Below are 9,398 nucleotides of genomic sequence, written 5' to 3'. Positions count from 1 at the left end.
ACTTCTAGGTGATCTCACCTGACCTCAGGGGTGATTCCAGCCTCCTGGGGCAGAGACAGCTACAGGAAAACCCAAGAGCCATCCGAATTGGTACTTGTGTGGCAGATAGCCTTGTCCTAATGCCTCACGCCCATTCTCATGTCCCCTGCAACAGCCCTGCAAGAAGCTTCTGTTATTCCCACTTATGGACAAGGAAAATGAGGCTCAAGGTCATCACCTGAAGTCACGTGGCTGAGAAGTCACAGAGTCAGGGTTCAAACCCAGGTGCTCGGGGCCCAAAGCTGGGTCACGTACCCTGGCTGGAGGGGTGGCCCACCATAGGCTAACCAACTACACTGCTGCTTGCAAATCAGCTGACTCCCACCCACCAGAGCTCTCCAAACCACGACAGATTTCAGTATTGGCTTTATTGTTGATTTTCGTTTATTAATGGAAAAAATACAAGCCCAAGGTTCAAAAACTATTCAAACTGGACAGAAAAGTAGAAACGATCAGGTCTAGAGGTAATTTGTGTGACCAGTTTTGGGGTAATTGTGAACATTTTCTATGTATTGTATGAGAGAGAGAGAGAGAGAGAGAGAGAGAGAGAGAGAGAGAGAGAGAGAGAGAGAGAGAGAGAGAGAGTATGTACACACATATTTTAACTGCCTGCCCATCTCCTTTTATAACAATTGTCTATGCATCAGATGCTTTCAGGAACACTGTCCTATACTGTACTTATAAGTATCCTAGGACCTGGATACTTTATTATCACCCCCACTTTACAGATGAGGAAACTGAGACTCAGAGGCTAAGCGACTTGCTCAGGCCCACACAGCTACTTAGTAAGGGGTAGAACTGGAATTTGGGACCAGGCTGGCTGACTTCAGAGGCCATGCTTTTCCACAGCACTCTCCCACCTACAAAGAGAGGTGACCAAGAAGAACTGCTCTATGTCCTTGAAACAAAGGCCCAGGAGGCCTGGAGTTGGAAAGATTAAATCATCCTTCAACATCCGGCAGATATTAAGCACCTACTAAGTGCCGGGCTGTATGTCTCTAGTACCTCAGGGCTCTCATGGTGACAACCCCAAGAATGGCCATTAACTAAGCAAGAGTCACCCATGGGGCCTCCCCTTTGACTCAGAAGGGTAATGGGAATGGTGATGATAGGCTGTGAGAGGGGAGGGCAATTTGTGTCAGCTCCAGTGGACACCAGTGAGAATCAGCCGAGCTCTCTTGGGAGGGGGGCCCAAGGGAGAAGACCCACATGGTGGGTCCCCTTTCAGTTGCTTCTCTCTTTCAATCTCTCAAGAAAGTGCTCGTGACAGATCTATATGGGTCACAGGACCGAAATAAACATTATTTGAATAATCTCAGGCTGACAACCTTGGAGGATGGACAGGAAAACTACCCCCTAGAAAAGGTAAATCTGAGCATGTCACTGGGTGTACCCAGAAGGTGTGTCAGTCACCTCAATGCCTCCTGGGAGTGCTGTCACCAAGCCCTTGGCTCGATGCCAGGAGAGGAGATAGCAAGATGCAGACTGAGGAGTGGGGTGGCAGAAGCCAACGTGCCAGTGGCTTCACTATGGCCACCAAAGGAGGCAGGATTTGAATCCAGGTCCCTCCAACCTCCCTCCTCCTTTCCTCCTTAGAGGAGCAGTGCGGAGCTCTGTGGCCTATATCTGAGGATGCTGGATGGTTCACTTGGGGTTTCCATGGCAACCAGTGACTCCTATCCGCCGTAGCAGGGTGGTTTACCTGAGCCAGCCACACTGTCCAGAGGACCCCTTGCTTGGCTGGCATCAAAGGTAAGATTACTTTCCAGGTAATAGGACACAGCCAATAGGTATGGGGCAGCATAGTATCAGGGAAAGGACAGACTCTGGGCCACCGAGATTGGAGTCCCAGTCCTGACACTTACTAGCTGAAAGCCCTTATCACTTCTCTTATGACTCCCTGAGCGCTTGCCATTTGCCATGCCCTGCGCTTAGGACCTAATTTGCAACATCTCATTTTAACTCCAGGAGTTATTAGGTCCTATTATTTCCCCCATTTTATAAAGGAGGAAATTGAGGCTCAGAGAGATGAAATAAACAGCCTACAGACACACAGCCAGTGAGTAGCAAAGCCTGGACTTAAATTCGGGTCTTTCTGTCTCCCAAGCTCATGCCATATATTATGTAACCACTAGATTACACTGCTGTTGGCAGAATGAGCTGGCACCACACAGCAGGAAACCGGAGTTCCATTTCTGAGAATCCAACTCAGGAGGACACCCAAGCGCCCTTCTGTGTCACCTGGACAGATGACCAGATGTCTCTGAGCCTCAGTTTCCTTATCTGTAAAATGGGTAAGAGTCATGGCTGCCATAAAGGTCATGTGAGATGGACCTAAATGGGATGACCCCAATAGTAAGAGACCCCAAAAACCTGTCAATTCAGGCCAGCGAGCCTTGGCGTCTCCCAACTCCCCCTGTTTTCTGCACTAGCTGGGCCAGAGGTGGTGCTGGCCGAGTGGACCAGGCATGTGCATTTTTCCCTCTTGCTTGCTGAGTACTGCGGATCGCACCATGCATTTTGTCTCCTTTTGTGCGTGTTTTTCATGACCTGCTGCCAATAGCTCTTTGCTGGGCGGCTGCCACCATTTACCCAGCACAAGAAAACTGCCTTTCTCCCCCCATTTAGGGTCTGGTTTTAATTTCTACAGTATTCTCTTTAATAACAATGCCTAATTAAAACATCTGTTAAAAAGTCTGTAACATTAACTTTACAGGGAGAATTTAATAGAATTATATTGGAATTGCAGGCATTTAACGGGCTTCCTAATTAGGCTTTTCTTTAAAAAAAAAAAAAAAAAAAAAAAAAAGAAAAAAAGAAGAAGAAGAAGAAGAAAGAAACATTCTACAAATTAAAATCCAGCCTCTTTTTTATGATAATGTAGGCTGATGGTCCAGTGGCTGGAGAGGACGGGCAGAGAAGCTGGAAAGGAGAGGGGAGCCAAGCTAACCCTACCTAATGAAATCTCTGGGATGGGAGAAGAAAATGGAGAGAGAACCTGCCTTAACGGCAACATCTAGCTAGGATTTCTCTCATTTACAATCTCAATTATATCCTGACATGGAAAGTATTATTAGCCCCACTTTACTAGTAAAGAAACTGAGGCAGAGAGGGAAGTAATTTGCTCAAAATCTCTCTCTCTCTCTCTCTCTCTCTCTCTCTCTCTCTCTCTCTCTCGCTCGCACGCACGCACACACACACACACACACACGCACACATGCACACACACACACAGCAAGACCATGAATGAGCGTTCCAAGTATGTCCTCTTTCCACCGCTTCACACAGCCTCCCACCTTGGCATCAGAAGGGTTTTCTAGAGCTCTCTGTGGGGCCCCCGTCTCTGATGTGGTCACTTCTCAGTGCTGAGCATGACGGTTGCCTCCATGGCCATCCTTGCCCTGCCTCAGGGTCCTTTCTGCAAAGTCCTTATGGGCTTAGTGCTCCTGCCTGAGATACCTGCCCTGGTTGTACCCCTTCGACCCCAAGCTGGTGGTGGGATAGGAGCACAGTCCAGTGCCAGCTGGGAATACCCCCAGAAGGGAGGAGTCAAGGTAGAAATGTTCAAAGTCATCTTCCAGGTCAAAGTGAAAAGTCTGGTCTCTGGACCAGCAGCATCTGCATCCCCTGGGAGGCTGTGAGAAATGCAAATTCTCAGGCCCTACCCACACCTCCTAAATCAGAGTGTCTGAGGACAAGGCCCAGAAATCTCTGTTTAAATAAGCTTTCCAGGTGACTCAAATGCTATTAAAGTTTGAGAACCACGGATGTGAAGACATCAGGAGCCCTTCTGTCCTCTGGTATGTGCATTTATTCCTCCTCTGCTAGACCTCAGAGCCTTGGAACCTCACCGCCCTATGCCACTGACCCTGGTCCAGCCCCTGCCCGTGTCGGGGGGCAAAGCGTAAGGAGGACCACTGACCTGAGGCTGGCCCGCTAGTTACCAGAAAGAGAAGTGGGATTATGGGAGTACCATCTTTAAGTAACAGTGATCTTCCTGGAAAGGACCCCCTGCTGCTTCCTACCCAAACCAACTCAGCCACCACTCCACTGACCTCAGAAGGGGTACCCAGCGCAGTTATGGAGGCGGAGACCAGCATAGGCCACTCAACAGGTTCTGTAAGGAACTCAAACCCTCCCGTAAGGTTTCAGCAGAAATTCCCAGTTCAAGGAAAAGGGAGTTGTCTCCAGTGATGGTTTGCAGATTCCAGCTCCTCGTCCCAATGACCCACCAACAGACATTTACCAAAAGCTGCCAGTGGGCCAAGCCCCGGGGTGGATTGAAAGGTAACTCAGACCCAGTCCAGACCCTAACAGATCTTCCAGTCGAGGGGCAACAGTAGGACAAACAGAAAACTCCCATTACAAGTCAGGGAGGCGCACACAGACAGTGTCTTGGGGCCCATCCCCCATGGTGTGTGAATAGTTCGCTTTTGTCTGATGGACAGGCAGTGGGGTGCAATGGATAGAGCTGCGATTTGGGAGTCAGACGGAGCTGAGTTGGAAGCCTGACTCAGCCTGACACACTGGCCACATGCTCCTGGGCAAATGGCATTTCCTGGTTGAGCTTCAGTTTCCTCACCTGCAAAGGCCCAAGGCAGAGTGGGCGCCCAGATTAACCTGACTCAAAAGCTGCAAAGGAATCGGGATCTATGGAGGCAGAGATTATTTAGCAGAGCACCTGCTGGAGGGATGGGCAGCCAGACGTGGCACCGGGTGAGGGCATATGGCGCCTTTGCTCAAAACGGAACCCGAACTCAGTGGTTTGTGTGGACACAGACCGCCGGTGAAGAGTGACTCTGGAGCACTCAGACCTGACTCTGTCCCCTGAGTCTCTCGCCCTCTTTAGGGATTTCACTTGGAGCCCTCCTCCTACCACAGAGCAGGCTCCCAGGCTCTGTGGCCCACTCTCCTTTGTCACTCCAGTCTGGAGTGGCCAGACCCCTTCCTTCAGCTCCCCCAAAATACTTAGGAATTCTTAGAAGGCTTTACTAAACAACAAGGGAGGATACCGCGGAAGAGTAAGAAACCGAGAAGAGAAACTCTGGAGCACTGCTCAACCACTTACTAGCTGTGTGACCTTGAGCAATTTAATTAACCTCCCTGAGCCTCAGTTTCCTCATCCATCAGATGGGAATAATAATAATATGCCTAACTCTGGAGTTGCTATGAGGATTAAAGAAGTTAGTATTTGCAATGTACTTAGAAGAGTGGTCAGCACACAGTAAATGCTTTAGCAGTATGTCTTCAATAAATAATAAATGAAAGCATGAATCTAGTCTAGCTCCCAGCTCTGAAACATCCGAGGATACAGGTTCTCAAACCTTGAAGGCCCCTCCCAGCCCCATGTCCATGCCAGATCCTAAGAGTTAACTCTCCTTAGGTGGAGGCATCACCCATCACCCTTCCATGCGTAACTGGTCACTCGCATGGACCTGGGCAAGACCCTTGTGGGAGGGAAGCTGGCAGCCCCCGCCTGGACCCCCCCTGTGGCCACTTCCAGAGGGCTGGAATTCACAGTTCAGCGCGTGGGCAGATTCAGTTGGACAATCTCCTGTGTGATGGCTTCCTCTGTTCAATTACTAATGAAATTCATCAGATGGAACTGAGAGGTTTTAACGCCAGTAATTGTGGTGCAAAACGCTCTGTAATTGGTCTCTCAAATGAAAGTGGGGAGAACACCACTGAAAATGAAGCTGCCTTGGCCCTGAACAGTTCAAGAGTGATGGCTCAGACTTGAGCACCAGAGTCAGCTGGTCTCGCCCCACCACGTCTGAGACCCCCCCCACACCCATTGGACACCCCTGGGTGGGGAGGCCTCAGGCCTCGCTCTCTCTGCCTGAGCTAGGGTGCAGTGATGGGGGTAGGCACGCTACACGCTCCTACAGAGCCACATCTACCCAGATCGTCCTTGGAGTCTCAGGCCTGCGGACACCTGGAAAGCCCAGCAGGTCTGCACAGGTGGCCTTTTTATTCCTGTAGATGTGAATAATTTCCTGCCTCTGGGCCTTTGCTCCTACTGCTCCCTCTGCCTGGATTCTTTTCTCACCCCCCACTTCCCAGCCACATTTGCTTCCCGTTTTACTTACGCAGTGGAAACTTCCTTTGCGTCCCCAGATAGAGTCAGCCACTTCTGCCTTCTCTGATAGCCCCCTCTACTGTAACCCAGACACTACAACACATCCTGCTACTAACAACAGTAGACACTCCGCTAGGAAGGGAGAGACTTTTAGTTCAAAAACTGGTGGCAGAATTCCGACGTGGCCATTCGTCTGCCAGCCATCCTCCCAGCCCTATACACACCTGCTGCCCACCCCCCGCCCAATCAGGAAGAGGCATCTACTTTCCCTCTCCTTGAATCTGGGCTGGTCTTGGGACTTATTTTGATCAACAGAATGTGTTGGAAATGACAATGTGCTAGTTCCAGGTTAGAAAACACGTTACCAAGCACTTGCTAGGTGTTGGTACTCCCGGTGCCTGTACCAGCTCAGTTAATCCTCATAGCTGCCCATTGCTCAGGTGGGCAAACAAAGGCTCGGAGAAGTTACCTAAGGTCACCCAATTAGCAAAAAGCAGAGGCTGGAGTTGAACCCAGGATGTCTGGCTCCTGGGCCCATGAACTTCACTCCTGGGATTTCTGCTGTGTATGAGTGAAGACTCAGCCTTTCTCATTTAAATATCAGAACAAATCCACAGGCCAAAGGATCTAAGACCCAGACAACCTGGTCACATTCAACCATGGTCACATTCACCATGTTGACAGGGTGCTTCCCGTGTGCCCAACATGCCTTTTCAGGGACATTATCTTATTTCACCCTCACCACAACCCCAGGGGGCAAATTTTTATTATTCTCTTCATTGTACAGATTAGGAAATCAAGACCCAGGGAACTTAATTGCCCCAAATCACCCAGCAGCTCAGCAGTGGAGCCAGGTTGAACCTAGAACTAGAACTAGTTCCCTAGACCAGAACTTTAATGCACAGTTGGATCACCCAGTGATCTTACTTACATGCAGGTTCTGGTTCAGTGGCTCTGTGGTGAGGCCTGAAAGTCTGTGTTGTTATTATTATTATTATGTTGTGGTGATGGTTGTATTTTGCTAACTGAGACGGCATAAAGGCAGGGATGCACACTTTCCCCACACGGTGTGTATCAGGGGAAGGCCTGGGAGGTTCTTAATAATGATTTGATGGGAGGCAGGAGGGAAGGAGAAAACAAGGGAAGAAGAGTGAGGTGACAAATGGGATGCTGCCCCTTCCTATGCACCCACCTGGTGCCACACCTTTGCCTCCTCATATTTCCAGTACTTTTACTATCACTGAAGGCAGGAGCTGAAGGCAGGAGCTGAAGGCAGGAGCTGAAGGCAGGAGCCTCAGAGCGGTGAGGTAACTGGCCAGAGGACATCCAGCCAGGGCAGCCATCCAGGACCACGTCCTGCTCTCCCTGCCCCGTGGAAGAGCTGGAGCTCGCTGATTCTCATCGCTTCCCAGAGTCCTGGGCCAAGCTGGGAGCCAGGAAAGGGCACTCCAGGAAATGCGTGGTTTTCGCCCCCATGTCCTGCCATGGACCACAGCCTTCCTCTTCACTTAGCTCTGAGGTCCCAGCGTCTCCACGTGGGGCAACCCAGGTGGTCTGTGGCTGGGGAGGCTGAGCCAGCAGAGGAGCCCATTTGAGGTGGGGGACTCTTTCACCACAGGCTGACAACACACAGACACATACAGGCACACGCATATGCTTTCCCATGGGAATCCGGCCCAGCTACCACCCAGCCTTCCAGCTAGGACCACCCCAACACCAACTTTCTCAGGAAACCTGCATGAGCCGGGGACTCAGGAATTGGCAGGAGACAACTAGAGGCCTCGAAGGAGGGAGACAGGAACCACAGCTGGTGTTTCGTGGAGGGAGTCCGAGGCTTCTGCTGATCCCAACAGACCGAGCGCCTCCTGTCCCTCCAGAGAACCCAAGGGAGGAGCTGGTAGGAATTGACCCCTGGAGAAACAGGGCTAACAGCGTGAAGTCAGAGACAGCAGAGGGCAGAGAGCCCCTAGACAGGGAGAGACCTCAGAAGGGGAAGGACACAGAGGCCGAACAGGGCTTCATGGAGAAGAGAGGTTGGGATGGAGAGCTGCAGGCCTGAGGGGGAGAGGAAAGGGAAGCAAAGGGACTTAGGGTGGCCACTCCAACCACAGCTAAGCCCCCAGCTTGGCAGGTGCAGAATTTTGGCCTCTACCTGAGGGTAATCAGTACCTTCTGATGACTCAAACCAAACTGGCAAGAGGCTGAGGGATGAGCCATCTGGCAATTAAGAACCTGGGACACAGTTCCTACTAAGTGCATGGCTCTCATTACTGTCCATTGATTTTAGGGAGTTGCAGGTGTCTACACCCAAGGAAATGATGAGATACTCCAGAAAGCCTGCCCAGAACAAGAGCAGGTCAGAGCACAGGGGCCCTGGAACTCCAGGCATGTCCCCCCTCCTCCTTCCAGGACCCCCACCCAGCCCCTTCCTTCTGTCCTGTCCACACCACTCAGGCCTGGGAATCTGGCAGCCACTCCTTGGCCGGAGGCAGAGCTTGGGGGCACTTCCTCAGGAAATGAGGCCCCATGGAAATCAGGGCACACCACCTAGCGAGTGTTGGCTTTGTGGGCCCCAGAGGCCCTTTTTCTCTGCCACTTAAAACACTTCATAATCAAAAGCACTTTGAATGCTTCCCCAGATGTCAGCTCAGATCTGCTCTTTATTGTCAAGTAGGCAGAAGAATTCTCTATTGTGCCTATTTCGTCCCTTTGGCTCTGTGACATCCCAATTATCCCAGCCTGGTCACTGTGCTGGGGGCTCCGTGCCTGCTCTGAAAGGCAAAGTGACTCATCTGAGGGTCTGGGCACAGGTCACAGACTCAGCACCCACCACCACCACTGACCTGCAAGTGGACCCAGGAAAAACAGACCCCACAAGGGCAGCTTCTCCCCACACCTACCAGCCGGGGCCTGCCTCGCACCCCCACCCCATGGGCCAGACTCAGCATCCACTTCACAATGAGCTGCCCACGTGGTCAGAGCCAGGTGAAGGTCAAACACTCAAGAAGATCTGGAATGGTGGAGTGCCCTTCGTCGTGAAGGAAGACAATGGCAGGGTCCACACACCTCCTCTTGTCACTGTCGCCCATCATCATCATCATTTAGTAAGTACTATGTACCAGGCACTGTGTGAAGCACTTTACATGAATTAACTCAAGTCTCTTCATCCTCGCAGTTCCTATGGAGTAGGAACTATTATCCCTCTTGCACAGGTAAGAAATGGTGGCACAGAGAGCATAATCACTTGCACAAAGACACACAGCAGGCTAGCGGTGGAACC

At 51.0% G+C, this 9,398-nt stretch overlaps 1 long non-coding RNA gene across 1 annotated transcript in view; it reads left to right on the top strand.

The window, feature by feature from the left end:
- The window catches only part of LOC109456658 (uncharacterized), a 70,084-nt gene that overhangs the window by 38,827 nt on the left and 21,859 nt on the right, over nucleotides 1–9,398 (top strand). The window contains exon 2 of the long non-coding RNA XR_012491478.2: nucleotides 1,636–1,791. This is a non-coding gene — a long non-coding RNA (uncharacterized LOC109456658). The remainder of the gene's footprint in view (nucleotides 1–1,635; nucleotides 1,792–9,398) is intronic.

The sequence above is a fragment of the Rhinolophus sinicus genome, chromosome 13 (assembly GCF_057876585.1).
Source record: "Rhinolophus sinicus isolate RSI-liver-muscle chromosome 13, RSI-T2T, whole genome shotgun sequence".
Taxonomy (NCBI): Eukaryota; Metazoa; Chordata; class Mammalia; order Chiroptera; family Rhinolophidae; genus Rhinolophus; species Rhinolophus sinicus.
This window is presented reverse-complemented; position numbering and strand designations above follow the sequence as displayed.